This window comes from Falco cherrug, chromosome 5 (genome assembly GCF_023634085.1).
Source record: "Falco cherrug isolate bFalChe1 chromosome 5, bFalChe1.pri, whole genome shotgun sequence".
Taxonomy (NCBI): Eukaryota; Metazoa; Chordata; class Aves; order Falconiformes; family Falconidae; genus Falco; species Falco cherrug.
In genome coordinates this window covers 12,549,311-12,574,903 of record NC_073701.1, presented here as the reverse complement: position 1 = coordinate 12,574,903, position 25,593 = coordinate 12,549,311, and the positions used below count along the sequence as shown (strand labels likewise).

General features: G+C 43.2%; 1 protein-coding gene across 16 annotated transcripts in view; it reads right to left on the bottom strand.

The window, feature by feature from the left end:
• DUSP16 (dual specificity phosphatase 16) overlaps positions 1-19,073 on the bottom strand; it is a 75,920-nt gene extending 56,847 nt beyond the window's left edge. For 4 of the 16 annotated variants that reach the window (XM_055712687.1, XM_055712692.1, XM_055712689.1 and 1 more), the window contains exon 1: positions 12,879-13,026. The gene's annotated coding sequence lies outside the window, so the exon portion shown is untranslated. Of the gene's footprint in view, positions 1-12,181; positions 12,201-12,878; positions 13,027-13,165; positions 13,470-18,989 lie in introns of those variants that run through there. The other 12 variants (XM_055712690.1, XM_055712698.1, XM_055712694.1 and 9 more) reach the window with 7 other exon arrangements.
• Positions 19,074-25,593: the final 6,520 nt, after the last annotated feature.

Below are 25,593 nucleotides of genomic sequence, written 5' to 3'. Positions count from 1 at the left end.
TTTATCTGCTTACTTCAGATAGTGATAACCACTAAAACTACATACAAAGTGTTCCATGAAGACCAGGTACTCAGATCTTCTCAATTCATTATACTTCGACAGAGCTCAAGAAGGCTTATCTGCAAGGCTGTTTCACTTTGCTAATTAATTGCTTTTCTTATCATATAAAACATTAAGAAATCACTTTGAATGAAAGCATTATAAGATGTAAGCTGCTTTGGACAGGGTATGCATGTATATATACACACGTGTATGTTCACGTATTTATAGATACATAGTTTCTGCGTGGGTGTATGTATAGAAAAACACAAACACACACACACTATGTATATGTCCTGCCACTGTTTAAAAGAAAAAGCATCCTGACAGAAACTCAAGCTCTAAACTTGTCAGGTGGCAGACAACCAACAGCTTCCAATGGAGCACAAAGCTCCTGGAGCTCTGGGAAGCCAAGGCAAGCCCAATGTGAATACATAGCAGCAAACAAAGAAGCAAGCAATTTTTTAGCTTGAATTGATGGTTCCAGCCTTAGTGTCCAGTGGGTAAATCCACACAATGAATACACTTCTTGCTGCCTCTGCAGAAGATGAACTTGAAAAGGAGTTCCTCTGAGTTTCAGTGATTCCCTTCATCTGGAAAATGATGGAAAAAACAGGCTTACCTGCACTGAAGGACACAGGCAACTCCAACTCAAGACTTGGCTTGTGGGTCAAGTGCATAGGAAACCCCCAAACAAGGGCAAAAGACAGGTCTCTGGGACAAGAGGGAATTCTTTTGCTGCCGCATGCCTGGCTACCAAACCACGAAGCTCATTCCTACCCCCTCAACAGGCAGACATGTGAACAGGAGGCAGAGCCCATCATACTTCTGGCTTCTCCAAGAACTGCTGTTTCAGAGCTTCACACACAGCAAGCACCCAACCAGCAGGGCAGCCTGAGGGGGTACACTCCACACCAGCCTAAAACAAACTAGGTCAGGGCTACCAGACACCGACCATGTCCCTCAAGCCAGCTCACATGTTAATTCAGTGAGCCGACTCAAATTGCTAAATCAGTCACAAACTAACCATACAAACAAGCTGAATAAACAAACACATAAATAAACCACATCCAAACAATTTTCAGCCATTTCTGGTTCCTGGCTCTAGCTCACTGTGGGATCTTCAGAGCCATTAAAGGAGTGACTTTGCAGTGATGGTGGCTGGGAAGACAAGAAAAGAATCACAGTACTTGTGAGCATTTGGCGTTACCTGTCATAGAAATGTACGCTGCGTTGTACTAACTTGAGAGTGCTCTACCAGTTTCAGTGAATCCACACTAATGTTTTCCCGTTTCGTTTTTACTGCTAATGAACCTGTTTCTTTTGGACAAGAAGGGTAATAGCAAGTTGGGCAGAATGCAGAAGAAAGGAGAGGATAGTCTATAGAATATCTTACTTCTGAGGTTTGTCTATGTGTCAAAAAGGCAGGTAATGTAAGGTTGGCACGGAGCAAACAACCACCTAGAGCTTACGGAGCAAACAGCACAAGGGATTTCTGGTCTGCTTCAAACACAAACAGGTTAGCTCAAACAGCAGAACAGGCTACTTGTGAGTTCATTCTCTGGCTTGACCTCAAGCGAAGGATGAACAGTCATAAAAACTACTCTAAGCAGCAGAGTTAGGGCAGCAGCTAGAGGCAGAGGGGCTGTGTCAAGCAGCTGGACTCGTAACCTTTTCTACTAGCACAGCTGGAAAAAGACACTTTGTCAATAGCCTTTAGACTACTGTTCTTCTTTGTGTACTTAGGTTAAAGCTCCTTGTGGTACTGACTAGTTGTACTTACAAAGCACTCACACCAAGAGCAGCATATCAAGTAACCCAAAAATGTTAGAAGACAAACAGCAAGGGCCTGGGGAAGCTACTACATTTGTACCTGCAACGTAGTTAGAGGACATCAGCCTCTTGAACAGGGCATATTCTAGAAGCAAACACAAAATTTGCCAACTTAAAAAAAAAAATCAAAATAAAAGCTTCTCTTCCATCTAGAATAACTACTTATATAGCAGATTTTAAAAAAGCCATCAATAAATTACTAACACCATGAAGAAAAATAGCAACTCACAACACAGAAGTATTTAGACAGATCATTTACCCCCCTCCTTCCCACCACTTCAGTTGCACTGGAAGACATATGTGGACTCAGAAGCATGCTGTTTGAAGCTTAAGTCTCTGAACCTTACAAATTTCCAACATGAAGATATGGCCTATAGTGCAATGTTTTGAAATTAACTCATTCTTAAATATTTGCAAATGCCTAGCGATAAAAATCAAATACACAAACCCACACAATATTATTCTCTCAACAGCATCGCATGTTTCAATACAGCATTTCTAGTTTTTAATAGGTATCTTCAGTTACATGAATTATAAACCAAATACAGATTCAGAAAGGCAAAACACACAAGTCATTAATGTTTAACAGTCTTCAGAAGATATTTTCTAGATGCACAAGTAGTACTTACTACTATGAACCTACTGGAAGGTACACCTTTTCCCTGTACTTCCTACAACTTGTCGTTAGACTTCATTTAGAGAGCCTGTCAAATGGCTTTTCCTCACATGCACAGGAAATAACTCCTTTGTTATCTACTACTACAAGCTTAGTATTACTAGCCAAAGTGGAACAATTTTATCCTGTTGTCACATTAGAACTATGTTTTCTGTGGTTTAGAAGGCTCATTTTTATGCGCAACTAATGCAGAACTTCTTTATTCCTTTTTAAAAATATCTTTTGTGTCTGTTGACTCTACTTTCTTCTTCTTTTTCCCCTTTGTTTAGCTCATACAGGTATATTTTTCCAACATCTGATCAATACCTCTTCTTCTTCATTATTCCCTGTTCTTTCTCTCTCTCCAGTTCTGCTCCTTACGTATGTCTCCCTTTTCTAGTATTTTCACAATGACAGAAGTTGACCCTAATACCACACAACTTTTGAAACTGGAAATACCATTTGAAACTTCAGCTCCAGAAAGTGATAAGCCTAAATATTTTTCCACTGTATTTCAATTTAACCCCATTTTGAGTAAAAGCAGAAGGATCACAGCTCTGTCCACAGACATCAGGAGATAGTGCTGCATTTCAAGTTAACCATTTAAACATAAATCAGAACAAATTCTGCAGAATTCTGAATTCAAAGAAGTCTATTTTACTGCTGGTGGAGAAGCTGAAAGGTGTGGTTATATGTTGAGTTTAATTACTTTACCTTCATCATGTCTGAAAGCAGCTGACTTACTTGATGCCTACCCCATTCCACCTATCCAAAAAAAAGTAATGCTATTTTCTACCAATAGGTAGACTCGTCCAGCTGTGCTTTGATGTATAACAATTGACATTTGAAAGGAAGAGACCTTTCAAGGAGGAAGTTACAGTTGTAGATCCTCACTTTGCCAACATAAACAGAAAAAAACAGCTAAATAAGTGATAAACAGCTAAGTGAGAATAGTTTGACTGTACTGAAAAGCAGTATCACCAGTTGGGACAAACATTAAGCACCCAGTAGAAACGCCTTACTTTGGTGGATGTAACAGGAAGTTTTTTCTAAGTGTCCTTTGTAATTTAGTTAAGCAAAGATACATAAAAATGTGCTACTACTGGATACCTACTCCAATATCAGGCATGTTCCAGGCATAATATTAAGTAGGGGGTTTAATTTTTTTTTCCTTCAGACCTCTATCATATTTTTAAAGTTTTGGGGTTTTGTGGGGTTTTTTTAAAACCAAAACTGAACCGCAGACCACGCATGCCAATACTGAGTTATAACTATTTGCTCACATAGTGGGTTTGCGTAGCAACGTTTTGGCAGCAGGGGGGAGCTACAGGGGTGCTTCTGTGAAAAGCTGCTAGGAGCTTCCCCCATGTCAGACAGAGCCAATGCCAGCCAGCTCCAAGATGGACCCAGCACTGGACAAAGCTGAGCCCAACAGCAACGGCGGTAGCACCCTGGAGAGAACATATTTAAGAAGGTGGGGGGGGCAGAAATCTGCACAACATTTGCAGCAGCAGAGAGGAGTGAGAACGTGAGAGCAAAAACTCTGCAGCCACCCGGGTCAGTGCAGGAGGCAGGAGGTGCTCCAAGCACAAGAGCAGAGATTCCTCTGCAGCCCATGGTGAAAACCATGGTGAGGCTGGCTGTGCCTCTGCAGCCCATGGAGGTCCATGGTGGAGAAGATATCCACCTGCAGCCCATGAGGGACTCCACACCGGAGCAAGCAGATGCATCTAAAAGAGGCTGTGACCCAGTGGGAAGCCCATGCTGGAGCAGGTTTGCTGGCAGAACTTGTGACCCCACGGGGAACCCATGCTAGAGCAGTCTGCTCCTGAAGGATTGCACCCCATGGAAAGGACTGACACTGAAGCAGTTCATGGAGAACTGTGGCCTGTGGGAAGGACTCATATATTGGAAAAGTTCATGGAGGACTGTCTGCCAGGGGAGGGACCCCATGCTGGAGCAGGGGAAAAGTGTGAGGAGGAAGGAGCAGCAGAAACAGCGTGTGATGAACTGACTGTAACCCCCATTCCCCGTCCGCCTGCGCCACTTGGGGGATGAGGTAGAGAAATTGGGAGTGAAGTTAAGCCGAGGAACAAGGGAGCGGTGGAGGGAAGGTGGTTTAGGCTTTAGTTTCTATTTCTCACTATCCTACTCCAATTTGATTGGTAATAAATTAAGCTTATTTCCCCAGGTCTGTTTTGCCTGTGATGGTAATTTCTCTCCTTCTCCTTATCTCGACCCATAAGCCTTTTGTTACATTTTCCCTCCCCTGTCCAGTTGAGGAGGGGAGTGATAGAGCAGCTTTGGTGGGCACCTGACATACAGCCAGGGTCAAGCCACCACAGCTGAGCATGTACACACACACAGAGTTAAATGCTCAACATCCCTCCCAAGTTAATCCATAAAGACTTAAATCATCAACACCATCTTGAATATTTTTTTTTTAAATTATTCATCAAGCCATAAAAGCCATTTTTCTGCCAAGGTAGACAGCCTCTTCAAGGAAAAGAGGGAAAGGAAAAAAAAAAAAGAAAATAAGAGGAAAAGCCACCACTGAAGGACTTGGCAGACTTTAAAAATTCCCAAAACAAACACTGTGTCTCCTTAAGCTAGCATTTGTTAATAGTGTCACTGCATTCAGCCTTTTTTGTGTGCCTGTCACTAAGCAGCACATACAAACTGATAGTCCTAAAGTTTCCTGAAAAGGACAAGACCTGAACCTTTTACCTGAATCAGTCCCCCCACCCACCCACCTCTCCTGCTGCATTACCTCCTTATCATTGACTGAAACAGTACACAAAGTCAGTGACTGAAAAGAACATTCTGCCTATTTTAATGCAAAATCTTGAAAATCCTCACTGCAGCTCAATAAGAACTATTAGATGATCACTGGTTGAACCCTCTCAAAATCCTGTAACTAAAAGGAAAAGATTTAGTGTTAAACAGCAGCTGTATTTTCACTTAGCTATGCAGACATTTCATAGCCACTTTGCCATACTGGCTTATGTCTGGACATTTGAATAAAAATAGCTAATGTGCTTGCTTGTTATGCCATTAAATAAAGTGCACAAAGGCATTGCCAGTACTGTTTTTGCCCATGAAAGGCAATGGTCATTAATAGCTTGTATTTGCAGAAGGCTGTCAGAGGAACAGCATGCTTGAGCTTCCTCCACAGCTTTCTATAGGTTTAACCATACATGAGGCAGCAGGGGGGAAAAAAGACACTACGTATTTCCTCTTTCCAGAACAGGTCACACCTGCAGGAGATTTGGCAAGTCATGCAAGCCTCAGTTGGAGAAAAAGATTCAATTCCTGTAAATTTGAGGGGGCAGAAGGATGTGGGTCTCTTCCTGGGAAGCGCATCTTGGAAAAATGTGCAATGGCAGCATTAGTATTAGTTAGTATTTTTACACTTTCTTGACTAGTATCTTGGAGATTTACACTTGTGTTGCTATTCTTTTTCATCCATTTTATACTTGAAGGAGTTAACTCTTTCAGTAATATTTTGAGAGGAAACAGGCAACAAATGGGCTACTCATACATTCAAGTCCGTGCTGGATAAACAGATTTTTCAGGCATCTTCAAATGGGTCTACCTGGAAATTAAAGCAGACAGGTGAAGTGAGCCACAATGAGGAAACAAGCTTTGTCAGCTGGATGGTATCCAAATGTGGATCACCTAACAAGCAGAAGAGAGGACTGAGTAGCTGACAAACATGTCAACCATGAGAAGTCAGGGATTTTCACCTGCTGGACAAGCAAACTCACTCCACTGACCAGGAAAAATACATCATCATATATATTCAGATGAAAAGTTACAAGCAAGAAAAACCACAAACCGAAAGAAAAAAGGGAGATGATGAGCAACAAACAAGGTTGCAGAGGAAATTACAAACAGCTTTATTAGTTTGTCTAGGTATGCCCTAAATAAGTCTCCTACTAGCTAAAAGAACATGGCATTTGCCAGCTCTCATAAAGATAGTGCCCATTTCCCTTCAGCTGCCATGTCTTCCTGAGGTACGGGACTATGAACCTACAGACCAGTCACTGCTGATTACCCCTCTTCAGTAAGGCTTCAGAGCACTTGCTGCGTAAAACGCGGGAGCTTTCAGGAAATTGAAACGACACAGTAGCAGCCTGGGAGAAAGGGGAAGGTGGTACTGGTTCTCTTGCTATGAGAAGCCACTTGCCATCAACACAAAACTCCAGACTACAGGAAGAGAAATGTTCACAGCCCAGCCTCAGTTTGGAGCACACCTGCCTTGCACCCAGGGTCTTGGGATAGACAGTGGGAGCCCTACTAAATGGTGACACCATTTGCTTTCTGCTAATCTGAATTCAATCCAGCATGTAATTTCAGACTTATTTTGACCTAATAACATGGCAACCCAATGCACTAAGATTACTGCTGTACTTTTTTGCTGGAATGTTCTTTGTCCTTGTTTAAAAACTGGCAAAGCATTATGAAGCTTTGCTGAAGATGTTGATTTCAAGATGAAGTTTATTCTGTTTGCTCCCCAGGTGTTCCTAGCAAAGAGGCTCCTATCTAAATACTATTTTAGAAAGGCACTTCTGAGTATGATGGGGTTAGAAGAGAGACATGTAACAGAAAGTCTCTTCCCCCTCCAGCTCTCTTCCCTCCCAGTCTACCAGAGTCTGAACAGACTTCCATGAAACAGTCAGGGACAGCAGAGCTGGAAAGCAAGAGGAAACAACGAGTTCCAAGCATAATTTGTGAAGAAAGAAGGAATGAAATCCCAGCACCTAAGCAGGTTCCCACCTGTAACAAAATACTTGTGGGAACTGTATAAAAGAGAGGTGCTACACTTATTCCAGATAGCATTAATACAATGAGTGGAAAGCAATCTCACACCTGTTCTTCAGGCAAATGTTCTTGGTGCTTAAGACCCACCTTTGAAATTAAGGCTTGTTTCAGTAGCAGGACTGTATACTGAGAGAAGCCCTCTGAAGCGTTCAGACTCTTTGCATGTATTTGAAGTTGCTATTCAGATGTATGGCTTCCGTGCTTGAAGGGACTGTATAAACTTAGTGAAATATGCACTATTGAGAAAGTCACTCCCCTGCAAGCACCATCTTGCAGGTAGAAACCCAAGTCCTGACACGGGATTTGAGTCTTTAAAGTTTGGAGTGAATGATTCTTACACCTAGCAATCAAGAAGTAAAAACAACACTCAGGCTATTAAAAGTGTGGTGTTTATATCCCTAACATTATGAATTATTCAGCCTTTAAACATGATTTACTACTGGTTCAGTAGGAGCAGAACGTAGTACCATATCAATTATATCCAGAACTGCAGAATACTGTGGGGGGGAGCAGGGGGAGATGCTTTCCTACTTTGAGAGCAACATCTATGCTACACATGCAGAGCCAAAGCCTTCTAATCCAGCAGGCTGAATACATACTAGTTATTCAAACTCAAGAACGTGTGCATAAAAGGCATTTCATACAATTAGCCTCTGTTGTCCTCCTTGTTTTATGCTCTCTGTAAATTTCTTATTCCCATGTTGCTACATTACACACTCAGACCCATCTCTTTTGTCTACTACAACACCTTCAGTAATACAAAAAACATTAGACAAACAGGTAAGGGTGTCTAAAAGGAGAGTATTTGTACAAGCCACTGATCTATCATTTACTCAACAAACAGGCTCAATTAATAGATTATTACAGTAAAGCAAAATTAAGTGAAGCACAATGAAAACTGCTAACACTGTTTTAGTCTCAATATCATAGCTTTCTGTGTCATAGTTTTCTGCCAAACTAATATAATGGAACACAGTTATGATTTTATGAAGAAAATTTTTCATATTATTTTAGCAGACTATCACTCTGGATGGCACCTGGAAAGATCTTACAGAGGACAAAAAAATACATTTATCCTCAACTAATGGAAGCCTCTTCACACATCCATTTACGTATCTTTATTTGCTAAACAACTGACATAAATTTATAACTTAAGCCTGAAACCAAACGAGACCACCAATTTACCTGAAGAGGTCTGGGCAAGCAACTGATCCTAGTTTCTGAGAAACAGGCTGAAAACTTGTAATACACAGGGCAAAATTAGTTTCAAGAACACAGTAAAGAGAAGCTGTGTAAGTTACTGGCCACTTATGGCTCATATTGTGACCAAGAAAGAGCCGAGATAACTGACTACCTCTCAAAGAAGGACCTTGTTTCAGCAGTTACTTTCATATACTCATGCAGCATAAATGTTACAGCTTTGGACAGTGCAAGCACAGAAAAACAGCAGCATGGAAGGTCCATGGCAGGAGAGATGATTCTGCATCCCTGTAGCCCCACAAGAAACCTCCCATCACTGAGGCAACACTCTTTCCCCTCTTTCCTAGGCTGCCCAAATTATTAATTTGGGTTGGTTTTTTTTTCATCTGCTGGAGCATTTCATAGGCACACAAGATGGAAAGCTGCCAGCCTTCCCACAGCCAACTCCGAGTAGGTCAGTCTTGGCTCAGCAGCTGACCGCACAGCGCAGCAAAAGGAAACACAAGGCCTTGAACTCATGCCCATCTTCCCTCTCGTCCTCCATACACACAACCCTAGACACGGATTTTCTTTGATTGCTGAGGAATAGTAATTCACTGGTGGTCAACATCATCTCCACTGGAGACCATGACAGCTGCCAACAGGCCCCATCCATAAGCAAACCAAGAACTGCTCAGATTAAAACTTTGCAAAACCTGAGGTTAAGATGCCAAACTTTACCATTAATGTGTATTTATGGCTTCCTTCAGGTTTTATGGGAAGTTACAGAGTAACTGTAAAGGAAATTTCCTATTTAGAGCTGCCAAACTAATACCAATCTAAAGACCAGGTCCCACTAAGGAGAGAAGTGGCAATACAAACTTCCCTGTTCCCACAGCCATCTTCAGATGGCAGCAACACTGCAACACTCTGCCTCTAGCCTTGCTCCAGAGCCAGTTTCATATCAATCAGCTTTGGCATCAGGATGGTAATACTATTGTACCAGTGATAAAGAAAACCCTGAGGACAGGGTCCCCCAAGTAACAACTAGGAAGTAGCCTGAAGTTACAGTGTTTGTTTCACCTTCACGCAAATGACTCCCAGTCTTCAGTTAATCACTGCCTTTAATCCAGGCTGACATCCTGATACACATCACCAGGCCACCCATCACCTATGGCTTTTGATTCACGCAGAAAGTAGAGGCCACGTATGCAACTGACAGGCCTAAAGCATGATGTGCTACCCTTTGTTTATGAAGGAGGAAACCAAATAAATCACAGAAATATTACCGATATTGATATGATATGTAGTTACTGATATTTAAAATATTCTACAGAAATCCTATGCTAAATCTGGAAGCAATCCTTATGGAACTGCAGGGAAAGTGAACATACCATTTGATGCATCAGGGACACGGCTACTTCCCTATTACCCAGAAAAATAGCTTCTTGATAATTCTTCTTAAATAATCTTGGATGTACCATTACACAACCATGCACAGAATAATACAAGATTTCAAGAAACATTTAGTCATTTGATCAGCTTAACAACAAATCTGTAGAGACAAATTCAAAGGATTCACAGGCCAAACCCATGTTTTTTCCTAGGGGTGAAACAAAAGCAAAAAAGAAAAAGGAAGGGATGTGCCAATCCTTCCACACCTCATCCTTTGACAGTAACTACTCTACGCCATCTGGCTATTAAGGATTGTCAGCACTTGAAGAATATCCATGATGCTTTCCTGACTGCTCTTACAGGAAAGGGGTGGGGGGAGAGAAGAAAAAAAAAAGTCCTAGAAAATTAAACAGGCATACTATAAAGTGAAAACTATCACCCTGCCTATTTTTTCTTGAGGGAAAAAATGCTTCAACTGTGCTTACTGTATTTCTTAGAAGATTTGAATTTTGAAAATAGTGAATATTCCTGAATAGGTCTGGGGATTAAGGTGTTGAACTTTGAAAAGACAGGTGACTGAGCAAACTCTTACCGCACAACGCACTGGAGCAGAGCTCACATGAAGACCAATGCAAGTAACAGAAATCAATAGCTCATTTGTTTTTTCAGCATTTTTTACGGAGGTCTAGAAAAGAGTCTGAATTTGCCCTCTGAGGGCTTCTTAAGGCTTACATGAATCTCTCTTAAAGGCAGGAGAGCAGCTGGCCCGTCCCACCATCCACTCTCTAGTAACTCCATACGACTTCGCTCACTCTGTCTCCAGCTGCTAGCTGTGAATAGAGGCACAGGACTCCCGGGGCACAGTCATTTTGCACCCAAGGAAGGTGCACAGGCACATGGCAGATACAACCACAACTCCTCCCACGGGCTAAGGGCTGGCATGGACCCCAGAGGAGCCAGAGCTCCTAGTGAAATCCATTTAACACATTCCTGCACAGCTTCTGCCGATACCGTTCCTATGGACAGTTGAAGCTATTCTAGCTAAAAACAAACATCCGCACCAGGCTAGTTGCCTTTGCTGGAAGAAGAGTGTGCATTTTACAGAAATAGAGACAAATTGAGCTCACTTTCTTCTACAAAAGTTTTTCTGGTGTGATTTTGTTCCCTTATATCTGCTTAGGTAGCTAACAAAACCAGAGCTTCAGTAGCAGGAATGTATTTTTGTATCTTTATATAACAAGTTGCATTTTTAAATGCCTGGTTGGGCTTTCTGGACTTTTCTATTAAACCATACAGCATTTTGCCGCTACCACCTCTAATTAGCACAGGAACTGGCACCTTCTCTGCTGCTTCTACTTATTTGTTCATTTAAAAAGAGACTTTGAAATTGCGTATTAGGATATACTGAAGCACTATTGTATTAAACAAGCATAATAACCAGAATTTATTACACCTCAGACATTTTTTTATAGCTTCCTTCCTAAAAATATTAATAAGTATACTCAGTAAATGCAGGATTTACTTTTGAATATCACTATTCTATGTATCTTTTTGTCATTCAAAATTAGAGCTAAAAATACATGTACACCCCCCTGTTGCATACTTGCTCCACATTCAAATAGAAACCCCCAGACAACCAACATAAACAACTGTGATGAAGGCCTCAATCTCCAATGGGCAGTGGGATGAAGACCATAAAAAGAAATTAAGACTTACTATTTTTCCACCTCCTCTCAAAACACAAGAGTCTCAAACCAACTCCCGTTTGGTCAGTTGTGACTTTGTAAACTCTGTATCTACCTCACCGCATGCTGCCAGGAATAGCATAAATCTCAAAGCAAGGATTACAAAACCATTTGGGGGTTTTGGTAGGGTTTTTTTTTTCTTTTAAGAACCCAAACACACATCCTTAGGAGTTGCTCCTGGGAGAAAGAGTTCAATCTGCTTTTAGCTTTCAAAATTAGCACAGATCTGTTTATTCTGCTGGGTATAGTCCGAATGTTTGAACAAAAAAAGTTAGTCATAAGTCAGACAATACAACTCGCCACGACTACACCCTTCACACGAAGGAAAATCAAAAGATCGACTTTCTATTTCAACCAGCTGAAACGACCATAAAAGCAAGTAAATTCTCATGGCTTTTCTAAAAAAAAAAAAAAAAAAACAACAACCAACCACCAAAAAAAAAAACCAACAACAAACCAGCTTCCCATCTGACATGTCACCAAATGGGTTTTGGCCGCTGAAAAATCCTACCATTGGTCCGGCTTTGCAGCAGGCACATCCCATACACCTTGTCGGGCTCGCAGGGATGCGCACTCCCTGCTCACCGCCACCGCTGCGGCGGGGGGGGCGGGATAACGGCAGCCGCGGGTACCGGGCAGGCCGCTGCCCGCCGCGCAGCTCGGCTTGGCGAGAGCGCAACGCCAGGTTAACGATTTGCAATTTGCTTCACTCCTGGACTCCACGGCACAGCCCTCCATTTTGTCAACTGCCTCAATTTAAACGTCTTGCAAGTTGAAGGCAAAACTTCCAACATTTCTCCGGGAGCCTTTCGGGGCTTTAAAGCATCCTCGCCCATTTTAAGCAGGGGGAAGCCTACTCGGGGCCGGCACTGTTTACTAAGTTTAGCAAGGCAGGCGCGCACGCCAAAGCGGGTCCTCCGCCTCCCCAGGCATCCCCCGCAGCCGGTTTCGGGGCGCGCTGGAGTCCGGGCGCTCCCGCTCATCCCCCGGCGGCGCGCTGCCCCCTCCCGCGCACACAGGGCGCCCCCCCACACCCCCCAGGAGAGGCAGGTGGATATCGGGAGGTGAGAAAGGAAGGGACGAGGAGGAGGAGGCAGGAGGCACCGCGGACGGCAGGGTGCCGGCCGTCCCGCAGCAGGTAGGGGGAGCGCGGGGCGGCCTGCCGGTACCGGTACCGTACCCCCCTCCCTCTCACCCGCGGTCCTTACCACCTGCGGAGGCGGCCGGAGCCTGCCCGGGCCGGGGCAGCGACCTGTCCGCTGCGGGCGCGCTCCTCCGGAGGTGAGGGGGCGGCGGGGAAGGGCATGCGGGAGGAGGGAAGGAGGGAGGGAGGGCTCCCGCCGCCCGCCTCTCCCTCACCTCCCTCCTCCCCCTCCCCGCCCAGCCCGGCCCGGCCCGGCCCCGCCGCGGCCCCCCCAGCCCCGCGCCCCCCTCCCGGGCCGGCTTCACGGGGCGGCCCCGTGCCAGGGGTCCCTGCTCTCCTCCCGGCACTTACTGTGTCACCCCCTGCCTCTCTGTCCCCTCGGCAGGGATAAAAGTTGTTGCCACCAGCCTCGCCGCTGCCGCCTGAAACAACTTTGTCTCCTTCCAGCCTCTGGGAAAGCGCCTCTTTTTCCTTATTCTTCAATTTAAAAAAAAAACAAAACAAACCAGCAATTTTTAAAAAAGTAAAGAATGAAAACTATATTCGTCTCTTTTTTTAGGAGGGGGAAGCGTGAAGGTGGGAGAGAAGAGGAGAAGAAGGAAACATTTGGCGCTTCCCCCCCTTCTTCCCCCTTCCTTCCCCCCCAAGATGGCTTGAGAAAATTAAAAGGGGACGGGGATGGGGGAGCGGGGGGGGGGTGGGCACTGAAAAGCTCGGGAGGGGGGAGAAAGTTTTGGGGTTTGAGGCTTTTTTTGTATGTGGTAGGTTTTGGGCGGGGGGTTGTTGGGTTTTTTTTAAAGCTTTCGGCTCCTAGAAAGCCCCAAGCGATTACAAACAAACGGGCAGAGCAGGCAGGCACAAGGAGGGGAGCGAGCGAGAGAAAAAGAGTTTTTTTGCTGGTCAGTAAACTTCAAGCTGCTGGGATGAGGTCATTGGTGTAAAAATAAAGCGATGGCGTCATTTGAAACCAATCCCAGTGAATGAACTCAGCCGGGGGGTGAAGGTGGGGGGAGAGGGAGAAGGAGAAAGAGGAGGAGCGGGGAGAGAGGATCCCCGCGGGGAGACGGAGGCAGCCGCCACCGCCGCGCAGCCCCGGCCGCGGGAGGCGGAGTGGGGCTCCGGCCGCACCACGCTGTCACCGGGGGGGGACACGCGCCCGCTGCCCCCGGCCTCCCGCCGCAGCCGCCGCGCCGGCCCCTGGGAGGAGCCGGGGCCGCGGAGCGATTCAACCGAGCCGCCGCCGCGGCCCTTCCCCGCCCCTCGCCCGGCCGGGGGGGCAGGCCCCGCCCGCCCTGCCCTGGCTCCCCGGCCCGGCCCTCGCCGCTGCCGTCCCCTCTCCAGGGAAAGCCGTCCAGCCTCAGCGTCCCCTGCCATCACCGCCGCCTGCGGGCGGCCCCACACCGAGGCCCGGGGCGGACCCGTCGCCGCGGGCCTCGCCGGGCATGTGGTTCCACACGACGCCGCGGCGAGCCCTGTCCCTCCGCGGCCTCCCCGAGCCCGGCCGCAGCCCGGTGGTGCCGCGGGCAGCGCAGGGGTGGCTCTGTCAGTATGGGCCTTCTGACGGCCTGACGCAGAACCATGGAGTGCTGAGGTGCCAGACCCTCCTGAGGCACGGGGGACGGAGCGCCCTGGTAGCTGCAAGGCACGTTGAGGGCCTTCACCCTTTAAATTACCTTGTCTAATTAATAAAAAAGAAAAGAAAATCTAAAACCAATAACTTGAGAAAAGTGAAAGTTAAGTCTAAATATACACAGAAATACAATGACTTTTGTTGAACAGCCATCTGTTCTGGCTGGTACCATTGTTAACTAGCAAGGTACATCCCTCAGGGATTTGGTGGGTCCTGCCTGTCTTAGGCACCCCTCTTCCAGGTACACCAACACACTCCGCAGCCATCCCTCCTCGTCACCAAGCTGGCTGTGCAGTGTCTTACACAGCACAATCCAAACTCTGGTCGGTCGCCTCTGCCGGCCTTCAAATCCACAAACCCTTGGAAGACGGCACAAGAAAGAGGATTAACCACATGGGTCCTTACGCTCTTGGTGGCTGCCTCTTCAAACAAAGCGCCTTAGGAAAGGCACACAGCTGTCGCCCACCGTAAAACAGCTTGTGTGGTTGGTCTCTCAGGAAGCAGGCAGCTACGAACAAATTATACGGTGGTGGGATCTGTCCTGGCAAAATTGGCAAAGAACCACCTTGATGAAGGGCCCAGCATTAAGTATTTGCAAGCTGCCTCTCACGAGGAAGCCATGTCGGCACTCACACTACGCAGTCACATCCTCTGCAACGCAGAGTGTGCAGGGGGGAGCGAGAAGTCCTGAGAGAAGCCCAGTCTCCATAAAGCAGTGACAGAAGAAAGATCAAAAGCAGTGAAGAAATTGTGGTAAAGCAGTTTACGTTGGTACATTCGCTGTTTTGCACGTCTTGTCTTGTACCAGCTAAAGAACAGTTTTGCCTTTTTTGTCTCAATTAACCAGTGGCCTTGATGATACCTTTTGCAAACCCCCAAAGTGCTCCCAGTACTGAAAGTCTGCACAGTTAACTGCTGGTTACCAGAGCTAGAACTGACCCATTTTGACGAAGGGGATCAGAGAGCGTGCCAGAGAAACTCAAGGTGACAGCCAGTGCCCCAGCTTATTCAGACCAGAGAAGTGCAGGAACAAATAGTTCCAGCACAGTTATCCTCACAAAGAGAAGTGGGGAGCACTGGAGAGGGGTGCGTGGTGAGGAGGAAAGACATTTCAGTTCTCTCTTCCTTTTTGTTGTCTCAACTCTGTAACACCTTACATAACTGTTCTTTTTTTTTTTCCTTAATTAGGAGACCAAAGAAGTTTCCTCACTATAAAACTGTAAGAAAAAAAAAGTACTTGTGATCTTTTTGGAATATTTTTATTTTTAGCTGAAAAAAAAAGGATATATACAGAAAAGTCTAGGACAGCAAGTTATAAGCGTTTTCTATATTGAGTCAGGATATTTCTTTTTCCTAATGTAACAAAAGGTGCAACTAAACCACAGTGATATCACAATTAACTCCTGCGGGTTGAAGTTATTACCAAGAATAACTTCTTATTTTCAGCTGAGCTTGAGCTGAGAATGTGATCTGGGAGAGCATTGCAGGGTGAAACTCTACAAGTTTGTTGCTAACCTGAAGACACAAACAGAAGGAAACCGGAGGCTCAAACTCAGCAGCATCTGACCTCACTTCATTGAGATTAGCGGCCACGTCCTTTACCTCCTGTTTGCAATGGGCAAAGTGTGTGTGTGTTGGCAGCTGACATGCCTCAGCTGGCAGGTGGTCACTTGCAAAGAAGCAGAAACTCATTTGAGTGCCAGAGTCTTAAGTCCAGCGTACCTTTTTGGTCTATTTCCCCCCTTGAAAGCCTTTCATTCCTCCCTACCACTTGCACAGCAGGCTCCTGGAAACAATCTGAACTGCAGGCGCAAACCAGGGAGAGAGTCAGGCTGTTGTCTGTTAAACACCTGAGCCGTACAGAAGAGGGACTGCCTGGCTCGGCTGGTGTCCCTGGCTGCTGACCTTCCCTCCCCAAGTTTTCTGTTGATTCCATGTAATGTGTTTTGCTGTGTTTCTGGCAAAGGATTTTTTTGGCCTCAGTGCTCACTGCCCGTTTTTGGCAAAACAGTACCGAAAGAGTTAATGTTAGCATCCTTTTCTTGTGCCTCCTTATCAAGCTCATGAGATAAGAAGACCTGAAGTGTCTATATGGGGTAAAACAAGGGCAAAAGACGTTATGGTGGCTATCCAGCAGGCTATGCAACAGCACTCGAACTTTGACATTCCCCTATGTCCTACCAGTTCACGTCCTGCTTCTGGCAGGAGCAGCTGTAAATCTGTCACCCCTCACTGCCCCTGTTGCTGGGGGGCCAGGGAGAGGGAATAGGTGGGTACTTTCAAGAGCTGGAGGTCATGCACCTTGTTGACAAAGGTTTCTCTTTATTCGTAAAAGCTAGCATAGCTTTTTGTCCCTTTTCCAGCTAATAGATTTTGTGGCACTTCACTTGGTTAATCAGTTAGCAGTGATTAAACAGGGGAAAGATGAATGACAGCCTTAGTAACGTCATCATGTTTTCTGCGCAGTGGAAAGGAGTGGTTTGCCAGAGGAACCTCTTGCGAAATAAGTGAGAACTGAACTTAACGCACAGAGTTTACCATGCTTTAAAATCCCCTTGTGAGTGCTCACTTCCTCCACGGGCTGGAGAGGGCTTGTTGAAGAGGTTACCATTGCCAGACAGCCCCCAGTTGCCATCACGACCATCTTCTGCCAAAGGTTACTGCCTCTCCTACCTACCTGCAAGCTGCTCGCACAACCCCTCCCAAACTTGTTTCCGTCAAAGTCAACCAGAGTAGCTTAAGCAGTTTAAATAGTAGATGTCAGCTGAACTGGTTTGTTTTGGCTGAAATGGATTAGGGGAAACCCAAGTCAGCAGATGGGAAGTGAGGTGATGACCTTTTCGTGGACAGCTTCAGGGGCATTGGGTATTTTGGCCTAATCTGCTTTCAGAGCAGACTGCTGTACCGGACATAACTGCTACTGACAGCTCTTCAGGGTACTTAAAAATAGAAGGGTTGCTGAGATACCCACGTTGAAACATTCATAGCATTTTTAGATACTACTAGCTTTGTTGGCATAGAGAGCAGAGTAGGGCAGTCAGAGCAGCACAGGTTTGTAGGAGAGCAGCAATGGGAACATCAGGATTTGGAAACCAGCAGGAATAGAAGATGTAAGACTGAGGGTGGAGAAAGAGCAGAAGAGAGAGAAAAAATTGTGGATGGAGATCAGTGGGACATCACAGAGTTCAGTCTAGAGAGGAGGAATTTGAGTAGTGTGAGAAATGCAGGCATCAGAGCCATAGGGTGCAGAGTAGCAATGCTCGAGGGGAAACAGTGAGTTAACAACAACCAGTATCTCCCCTTTTTCTCTTCCATGTGTGCCTCAAACCCTGGGAAGCTCTACCCCTCTGGAGAATGCTTAAATCAGAATAGCCTCACTGCACCTGTTGCTGCAGGTGGTTTCTTACCTCTTCTTCCCCATAGCTTCTCCAGGACTGCCAGATTCATAGCACATCAAACAAGCTGGGGTTAGTATACAAGTGACGTTTAGGTTCAATGCAGATATGGGTTTTTAAGCTGGGAGGAGTGTAAGACAAGGTAGAGCAATATTCTTGTTCTCTGTAGGACAACAGTGGATTAGTTGGAGCAGTGGAAGAGGAAGGGAGAATTACAGGAACCAGAGTATCAGAAAGTACAGAGAAAAAGGAAGGAGAGCATCAGCTGTCTGCTTCCCTGTATCTCCTTAGTTCATAAATCCTATATCCATTACTCAATAGGAATTTACATGACCCCTGTCTCTACAGTTTCTGAGTACCCTTTATTTTTGTAAGTCTTTTGTGGGACAAGAGTATTATGATACCATGTTTTATGGATATAAAAATGAGTTACTGAGCTAAAGAAGGTAGTATAGCAAGCCGGCTGCAGATCAGTGTGCTGCACCAAGTTATCTTAAATTCCTAATCTAGCCACTACCTCATCCTTCTCCCTCTCCTCTCTTCCATCTCTCAAAAGAAATAGTAACTTTTTTTTTTACTTATGAGTAGTAAATGAGCAGGCACATTTGGTAAAATTAAGCACTTGCACACATTTGTTAGCTTTGTTTACAATTAGAGAGAGACATACAGACACACAAAGACTGTGAGATGGACAGCAGAAAACAATAAGAAAAAACAAAGGAAGAAGTAATAATAGTTTCTGATTCTATGGATGGGCTTTATAAATTTTAGGGGCTTTTGATCAATCCTAATCATCTTAAACAGGAAAAAAGCAGCTATTTTGATGTTAAAGTCACTTCTGTATGAAACAGCAAGATTGAGTTTTGAGAAGGCATTTGAAACTGGAGATCATAATAATTATTTACAGAAAAGGAGCATAATAACATGTTGTCATCAGGAAACCGAATAATGAAATACTGTTCTCAAGAAAAAGCAAGTTCAGACAAATCTACAGCAACTGAGAAACTTAACGAGAAAAGTAAGAGATGTTACTAGTTATCTAAGAGAAAATATTTAAATAACAACAACAAAAAAGTCATACATTAAAAAACCAAAATCATAAACACATTCCAGAAATTAAGATAATTGTCACAATAAACACTCCCCTCACCTTTCTTTTAGCTCTTACTCACTGCTAGTCACTTGTCTGTAGGCTGGTGTACTTGCATTGAAATCAACTTGTAATGAGCTGTAAGCACAGATGGTGTAAATCATCATTGCTCAACTAACACTTAAGTTGCTATGCTAATTTATACTATCTGGAGAGTAGCTTTGTATGTTCATGTTTTGTTTGTGGCCAATGATGAATCAGAACTGTAATGTACTTGTGTTTATTCTGAGGTCAACGTAAAATGTATGAGGTCTTTGACTATTCATATCCTTCTTTTTAACTACTTGAGTACTTTAAATGATGTGAGAGTACAGTAGTTACAACCTTAAACACATTTTAGACTTTTTTTTTTTCTGATAAAGAAATATTTTCTTAAGAGTACCAAGGATACAATGGAAAAGGACAGCATCCATAAAATGCTTTAAAATTATGATATGTGAAATGTAATCTGGGTCAATATAAACCATTAAGTACAAAGTTACTGCCTTGATAGCATGCTAAAGTTCACCATCAGGAAATTTGTTTAAAAGTTTGAATGTAAAAAGTGAGTGAATAACCTGTGGTATTAAAGATCGGTTTATTCTTATTTATATTTATTTATTTTAAAATATTTTTATTCTTAAGACATGTATACAGGAGAAGAAATTTTCTGACAGTTTTAGAGTCTTCAGCATTTCTCGCAATCCATGTTGTCGTTTCTGCCTACCTTAACAGCTCCTGACACCTACAGATATCCTGAGCCTTGTGGATTTGATAGATTGCTGTTTATTTTATTTCTGTTTCTAAGGTGCAATTTGGGTGTTGCAGTAATATGCAAGTGAAAATGTTGTTAATCAAACAGATTGTAGAAGAGATGGATTTCTCTTCTGTGTAATTGTTAAAATGTACTTAATAGGTAAAAAGAGCCTCATATCAAAAAAGGAAAAGACAGACAAGCCCATAATGGAAAAGAAAAAAAATTGAGTTCTAAAAGGGAAAAGAAAACCATGTTAATTACTGTTTGTTGTTGCTGTGGGAAAGAAGGGCACGAGCACCACAATGACCTGCATTTATAAGCTTTCATTCATATAAAACTTTAAGTGGATAACACACAGAACATCACTATTTTGGCCTCACAGTAAAAACATTCATAGAAATAAAAAGACTGTTAACTCTGAAGAGTGTCTTGTTTTCCTGAATGCACTGGTCAGAAAATTGTCAGTCTGGTACCAGCCCAATTGTCAACAACAGACAGCAGAGTTTGTTGAGAAGGACAGGTGAAAATATCAGGTTACAGGGAGAAGCATCTGAAAATTTCAGAGCGTGCCATTTTTAGATATTTTTTTAGGATGCAAGGTTAGAAAATGCCTATTTCAGTAGCAATCTGAGTTCGAAACTCAAAGGTGGAGGTGAGTTGAAGGACTGCTTGTTTATTTTTATATTGCCTTCTTGACTACCTTTCTGATGCTCGGGAACAAGCTGGATTGTCTGCATTAGGTATATATACAACTCTTTTACGTCGGGGGGGGGGGGGGGGGGCTGAAAATCTTGCAAGAACATTTCTGCTTCAAAGCAGTTTGCTACTTAATCCTTGTACCCAGGGGAAGAATCACTAATATATTTTAAAAGTTTAAAATTCTGGTTTCTGCTCACTCTTCAAAAAGAAGTGTAGAAAATCAGTGAGAGTAAAGCACAGGGCTGCAAATCCAGTGTTTTATTTTCTACATGAAGGTCTGCCTCAGACTTCTTATGACTTATTTGAAGCTGCACCCACTTACCTCAGATATAAATTTGGCTTGTTGACTCTCCAGTCATTAAAAAATTGTTTCAAGCCTCTGATCAAATGATGATGAGTTCCAGATAAACTTATGCTGAAGAATGCATCTTTATGACCACTTGAAATCTAAACAGGGTATTATGAAATCAAATGGGGGAGAAGGTTTTTTAACAGGGGGAATTTCAAGTACAGGACATGACTTTCGAAGATATTATTGCTTGGCAATGCATAAGCTCAGAAGAACTTCCTAGACAGGAACATATGAGGACAAATTCTTTTGTGAGCCAGTCAATGGAGACATTTATGGGAAAATGGTAGATGCAATTTGAGTTCCAGAATATAAAAGGAAAAAGAAGGCCTGTTAGAAGGGCCTATCTAATTACTAAGTTGCAGAAATTGTATGTTTATTCATCTGTTACTTTGTACTGGGACTTGCAATTAAATGATGTCAGCTACAGTTTAAGAAAAATGGTTATTATAACCAATGATTCATTTAAAATACCTTCTTACCATACAGTGCCAGCAGGAGATCAGGATGCAGTTGCACAAACGCTGTAAGATGGATGTCACTGAAAGAAGAGCTTGGTCTCCAATTTGCTTTACAGCATGTGAATGAAAAAGGAGGCTTGAACCACTGCAGAGGAGATGGCAACATAGAAACAAGGGTGCACAGCAATTGGCAGGAAAAGAGTTGAACCAACCTGTGTCAGTGGCAGTCCCTACTCACAGGAGTGTACAGAGCTTGAGAAAATGGAGGCAGATGCCTTGGTTGAGCCCATCTAACAGGTTGCTGATGCCAAAAGGAGATGCTCTAGCTAACAGTTTCCTACCCTCTGCTTCTAACTGTGAGCTCCTGCCATTTTCCTTGCTGTGGATCTGGCATTGTTGTGATGCAATATGAGTCAATTCAGCTTGCTAATCCAGCAGAAGTACAGTTACTCTTTTGACAGTCATTAGGTTGATGTTTGCCATCTGATGGTATTAAAAAAGATCTATTTACTATGATGGTGGTCAAACACTGGAACAGGTACCTAGAGAGGCTGTGGCTTCTCCATCCTTGGAGAAAGTCAGTGCTGAAAGGCCCCGAGCAACCTGACCTAACTTTGGAGCTGGATTTACTGTTGAAGTTGGCTCTGCCGTGTAGAGGGAGTTAGATCAGCTGGCTTCCAGAGGTCCCTTCCAACCTAAATTATTATATGGTATGGAGGGTGCAGTCATGGCTCCCTTATCTTGTATCCTTATTTTACACTGAAAAATCTCAGTACATCAATATCCCTGACTGAAAATTTATCTGTCAAACATTAGGGCAGTCTTGTCACTATTAGGAAACTTCAGTATATAAATTTCTATGTATAAAGGTCTATGAGCAAAGCTATTTCAGGAGGAAGTTTGAATGGTATAAGTCAGTACTTTGAAAATACAGATATCATAGGGTTGATCTCATTATTGCTAAACCAAATATATAAAGCCACATTATTAAATGCGAATTTATACTGTAAAAATTACTGAAGTAATTTTAACTGTACACAGTTAAAGTTTATAAACAAGCTTACATTTGTGTTGAAGAGAGACTAAAATAATCATAACAGTAATGTATTTTAACTGGTCCAGATTAATCTCAGTGGATGTTAAAAACATACTCAGATTCTGTCTCTACTTCATCTTCCTGTGGCATGCCTGTGATGCACACAGCTCCTGGATTTTATTGGACCAATAAAAGTTGTTGTTGTGCTTAGAAATTGGACTTTATTATAGTAGCTAATTACATTTACATAAATTTAGAGGCCCTTTCAAATTGATAGGGGTGTGAAAAAATGCCCTGGAATAAAATGAGTCAAGGCCACTGAAGGGATGAAGATATGAAATCCTTCAACAACAATAACAAAATCCCTAAAATGCATATAGAAATATATCTTCAAAATATCCCAGAGTCTATTCTCAGTTCCATACCTCCCTCTCCATAGCTGTCCATAAGTCGACAGTGACATGCACAGGGTATATTTACTTCCAGTTAAATGTTCCTCAGCACTTCTAGAGTGGTTCAAAAGGGCTGTATTTTACCATTCTCTTGTTTCTTCTCAGTTGTGCAGTAAGATTATGAACTTTATAAGGCAAAAATATACACAGACAAAGCAACAAAGCCATCTGAATTGTTCCTGAATTATTATCATTCCAAGGAGCTTTATGATTTTTTGAAATTTTTAGATTTTATGCAGACTGTCAGCAATATGGATTCAGGGACATCTGTCTTTTCTGCATTTGAGGACAAGTCAGTACAGCCCTATCCTGGTGAGTAAGGCATCTATCTTGTTTTCAGTGGTTCACACAGGTATGCTCAAGTGGTTTGAGACTCTAGTTTTTCAAACAGACTTTTAAATAGGTATGTGCTTCCTATGGCACTTCAATGTATTTCATTGGGAACATGGCCATAGACTCAACATTGTGTTCAGAAAGGAGCGCAAGCACAAATGCGACCACACTGCAAATTGCCTGGCACCAGGGGATTTGCACCTGAGATGTGCTCAACAGATCATGCCTGTGTTGCCCTACAGTGCCCACCAAATAAATGTGTTGCAGAAAAATTGCCTAAGGGTGCTTGCCTGCACAGATTGTTTCTACATGGTGAGAATCCGTACTACGCTGGCAGTGACTGCAATGTGTCTGGAACTGCATGTTAGAGATTTTTTTCTATATTTAACATCAAGTGAGTTGCTCCAGGTACATACACAGCAGCACTTTTCTAGGATTCCTGGATGCCCTGAGACACATAGTAGTCGGCTGCCAAAACTGATGCAAGAAAATCAGGAACTGAGACAGACGAGACCTCCAGTGTAACTCACAAATTCCAGTTTAATTCTTTGAATTGATGTGTAGGATTCACCAACTTAAGTGGTGAATCAACCATTCTTTCTTGAAACTAGAAATTCAAAAATTGCCTGGTTTTTTTGGACTTAATATTCAAAATCCCAATTGTCTCTACAACGTGCTGGGTCTGATTGCTAGTTTAGAGCAGCTATCTCATTCCCCAGAGGTGTGTCTGCACTGCCTCATAGCTTCTATACTCAGTTGAAAATTATGTCCAAGTAGGAGTCCAGAAAGCAGAAAATAGCAGCTTGGCTGTATTCTACATTTGTAACCTCTCTTGTGTCTGGACAAAGCATGGGTGGAAAAGGAGTGAACTTGTAAGAGATTCTGCCTGTAAAATTCCACACGGAGCAGAGCTGGTAAGAATCAGGCTTGCTCTTTCAGTACATCTATCTGCAAATAACTACAGTATAGTACAAACAGACATAAGAATCCAGTTTATTTTGGATGATTGATTAATGGGAACATTACTCATATACTCAGTGCATGACATTTCCTATTACTTGTTCATATCATTTGAGAGTTAAAGGATATAAATACTTAGGAATTTGCCACCAGTTGGGTTGACACCTGTCTGCTGAACACATTAAAGGGGGAAAAGGGTGAGTTGTATTCCATTTAAGAATGCTGCAGCTATCTGAGTGACTCTGAATAACATTTCCAACACTGTCAGGGGAAAATTTTCCATAGCAGTCTAAACACAGAATTCAGCAATAGGGTCTCTTCTCCCTAACGTAGCTAGTCATTTAAAGGATGTTAAGAAAGTTGGAGGTAGACGGAAGGGAATGATTTCACTGAAGCAACTTTACAGTGCTCTGGGGCTGATGCTTCTTTCAGTAACACATCACTAGACAGCTAAGGATTATATATATGCAATCAAAGTGAACATTTAGCAAACAGCTGTTGATCTGTGTACCGATTCATTGCTTCCTTGGTTAATATTTATACCTGACATTGTAGCTGTTAGTTAATAAATATCTCATTTGCGTGAAGAACTGGAGATGGTAAAAAAACAAAAAAAATTAATCTATAACAAACACACACGCAAATCCCCACCTGCATTTCTTTTTGTAAAATACCTGTCAAACTGATGGCAAAGCTATTCTGTAGCATGACATCACCGAGTCCTATAAAATGACCACTGATGGGTCTGTTCACAGCATCTATAATTAGCTACTTACCTCTAAGTTTCAGTGATTTCGAGCAGCAGACTGATGTAAATGCTTTAAACCAGCCTCTGGAGATGCCTTTGAAACGAAGTAGACTAACGCCTAACATGGGCATCAGCATCACATACATATGTCAGCCTTTCTCCTGCAGCTCAACCTGGGCCTTAAGATCATGGAAAATGCATGGGTGGATCTCAAGGGATCCTGGGGAGGATGAAAGTGCCTCTTGCTATAGGTTTACTACCCCTGAATTACCTCACAGCATCATTTAGCTCTTTTCTAGAGATATGCCCCGCTAGACAGAAATGACTAATGGTCCCTTGTGGAGTGCTATAGAGAGGGCGCAATTCAGGAATTAATAAAGCTTTAATGCACGCTGCTCCTGGGATTGACAGCAAAACTGTCAGAGAACATGCAAGAGAGGGGCACGTGCTGCAGAGAGCTTCTGCTGCATGCAGAACCACAATGCAGAGTCTGACCATGAATGGTTTGTAACACAAGACGGCAGAGACACACATGGAGAAAGCTATTTTATACAGTTTTCTGAAACTCTAGTGTCAGTCCCCAATTCTGAGGGGACAATATAGTCCCCAGTCCCAAACTCTTAAAGGAAATCTGAGGTACAAATTAAAAAGAGGCCACTTGCTAAAAATTCAGGTAGCTTGATTTCAGTGTCCATTAGTGTTTCACAGAGCCCATTTCCTCCTTGCCTTGGATCAATCTCATCTGAAGTTTAACAGTATTGTAACATTCAAAAGAAAAAGTTCACAATATGGTTTCTGATTTAAAATACAGTATTTTTAGACAGAGGCGA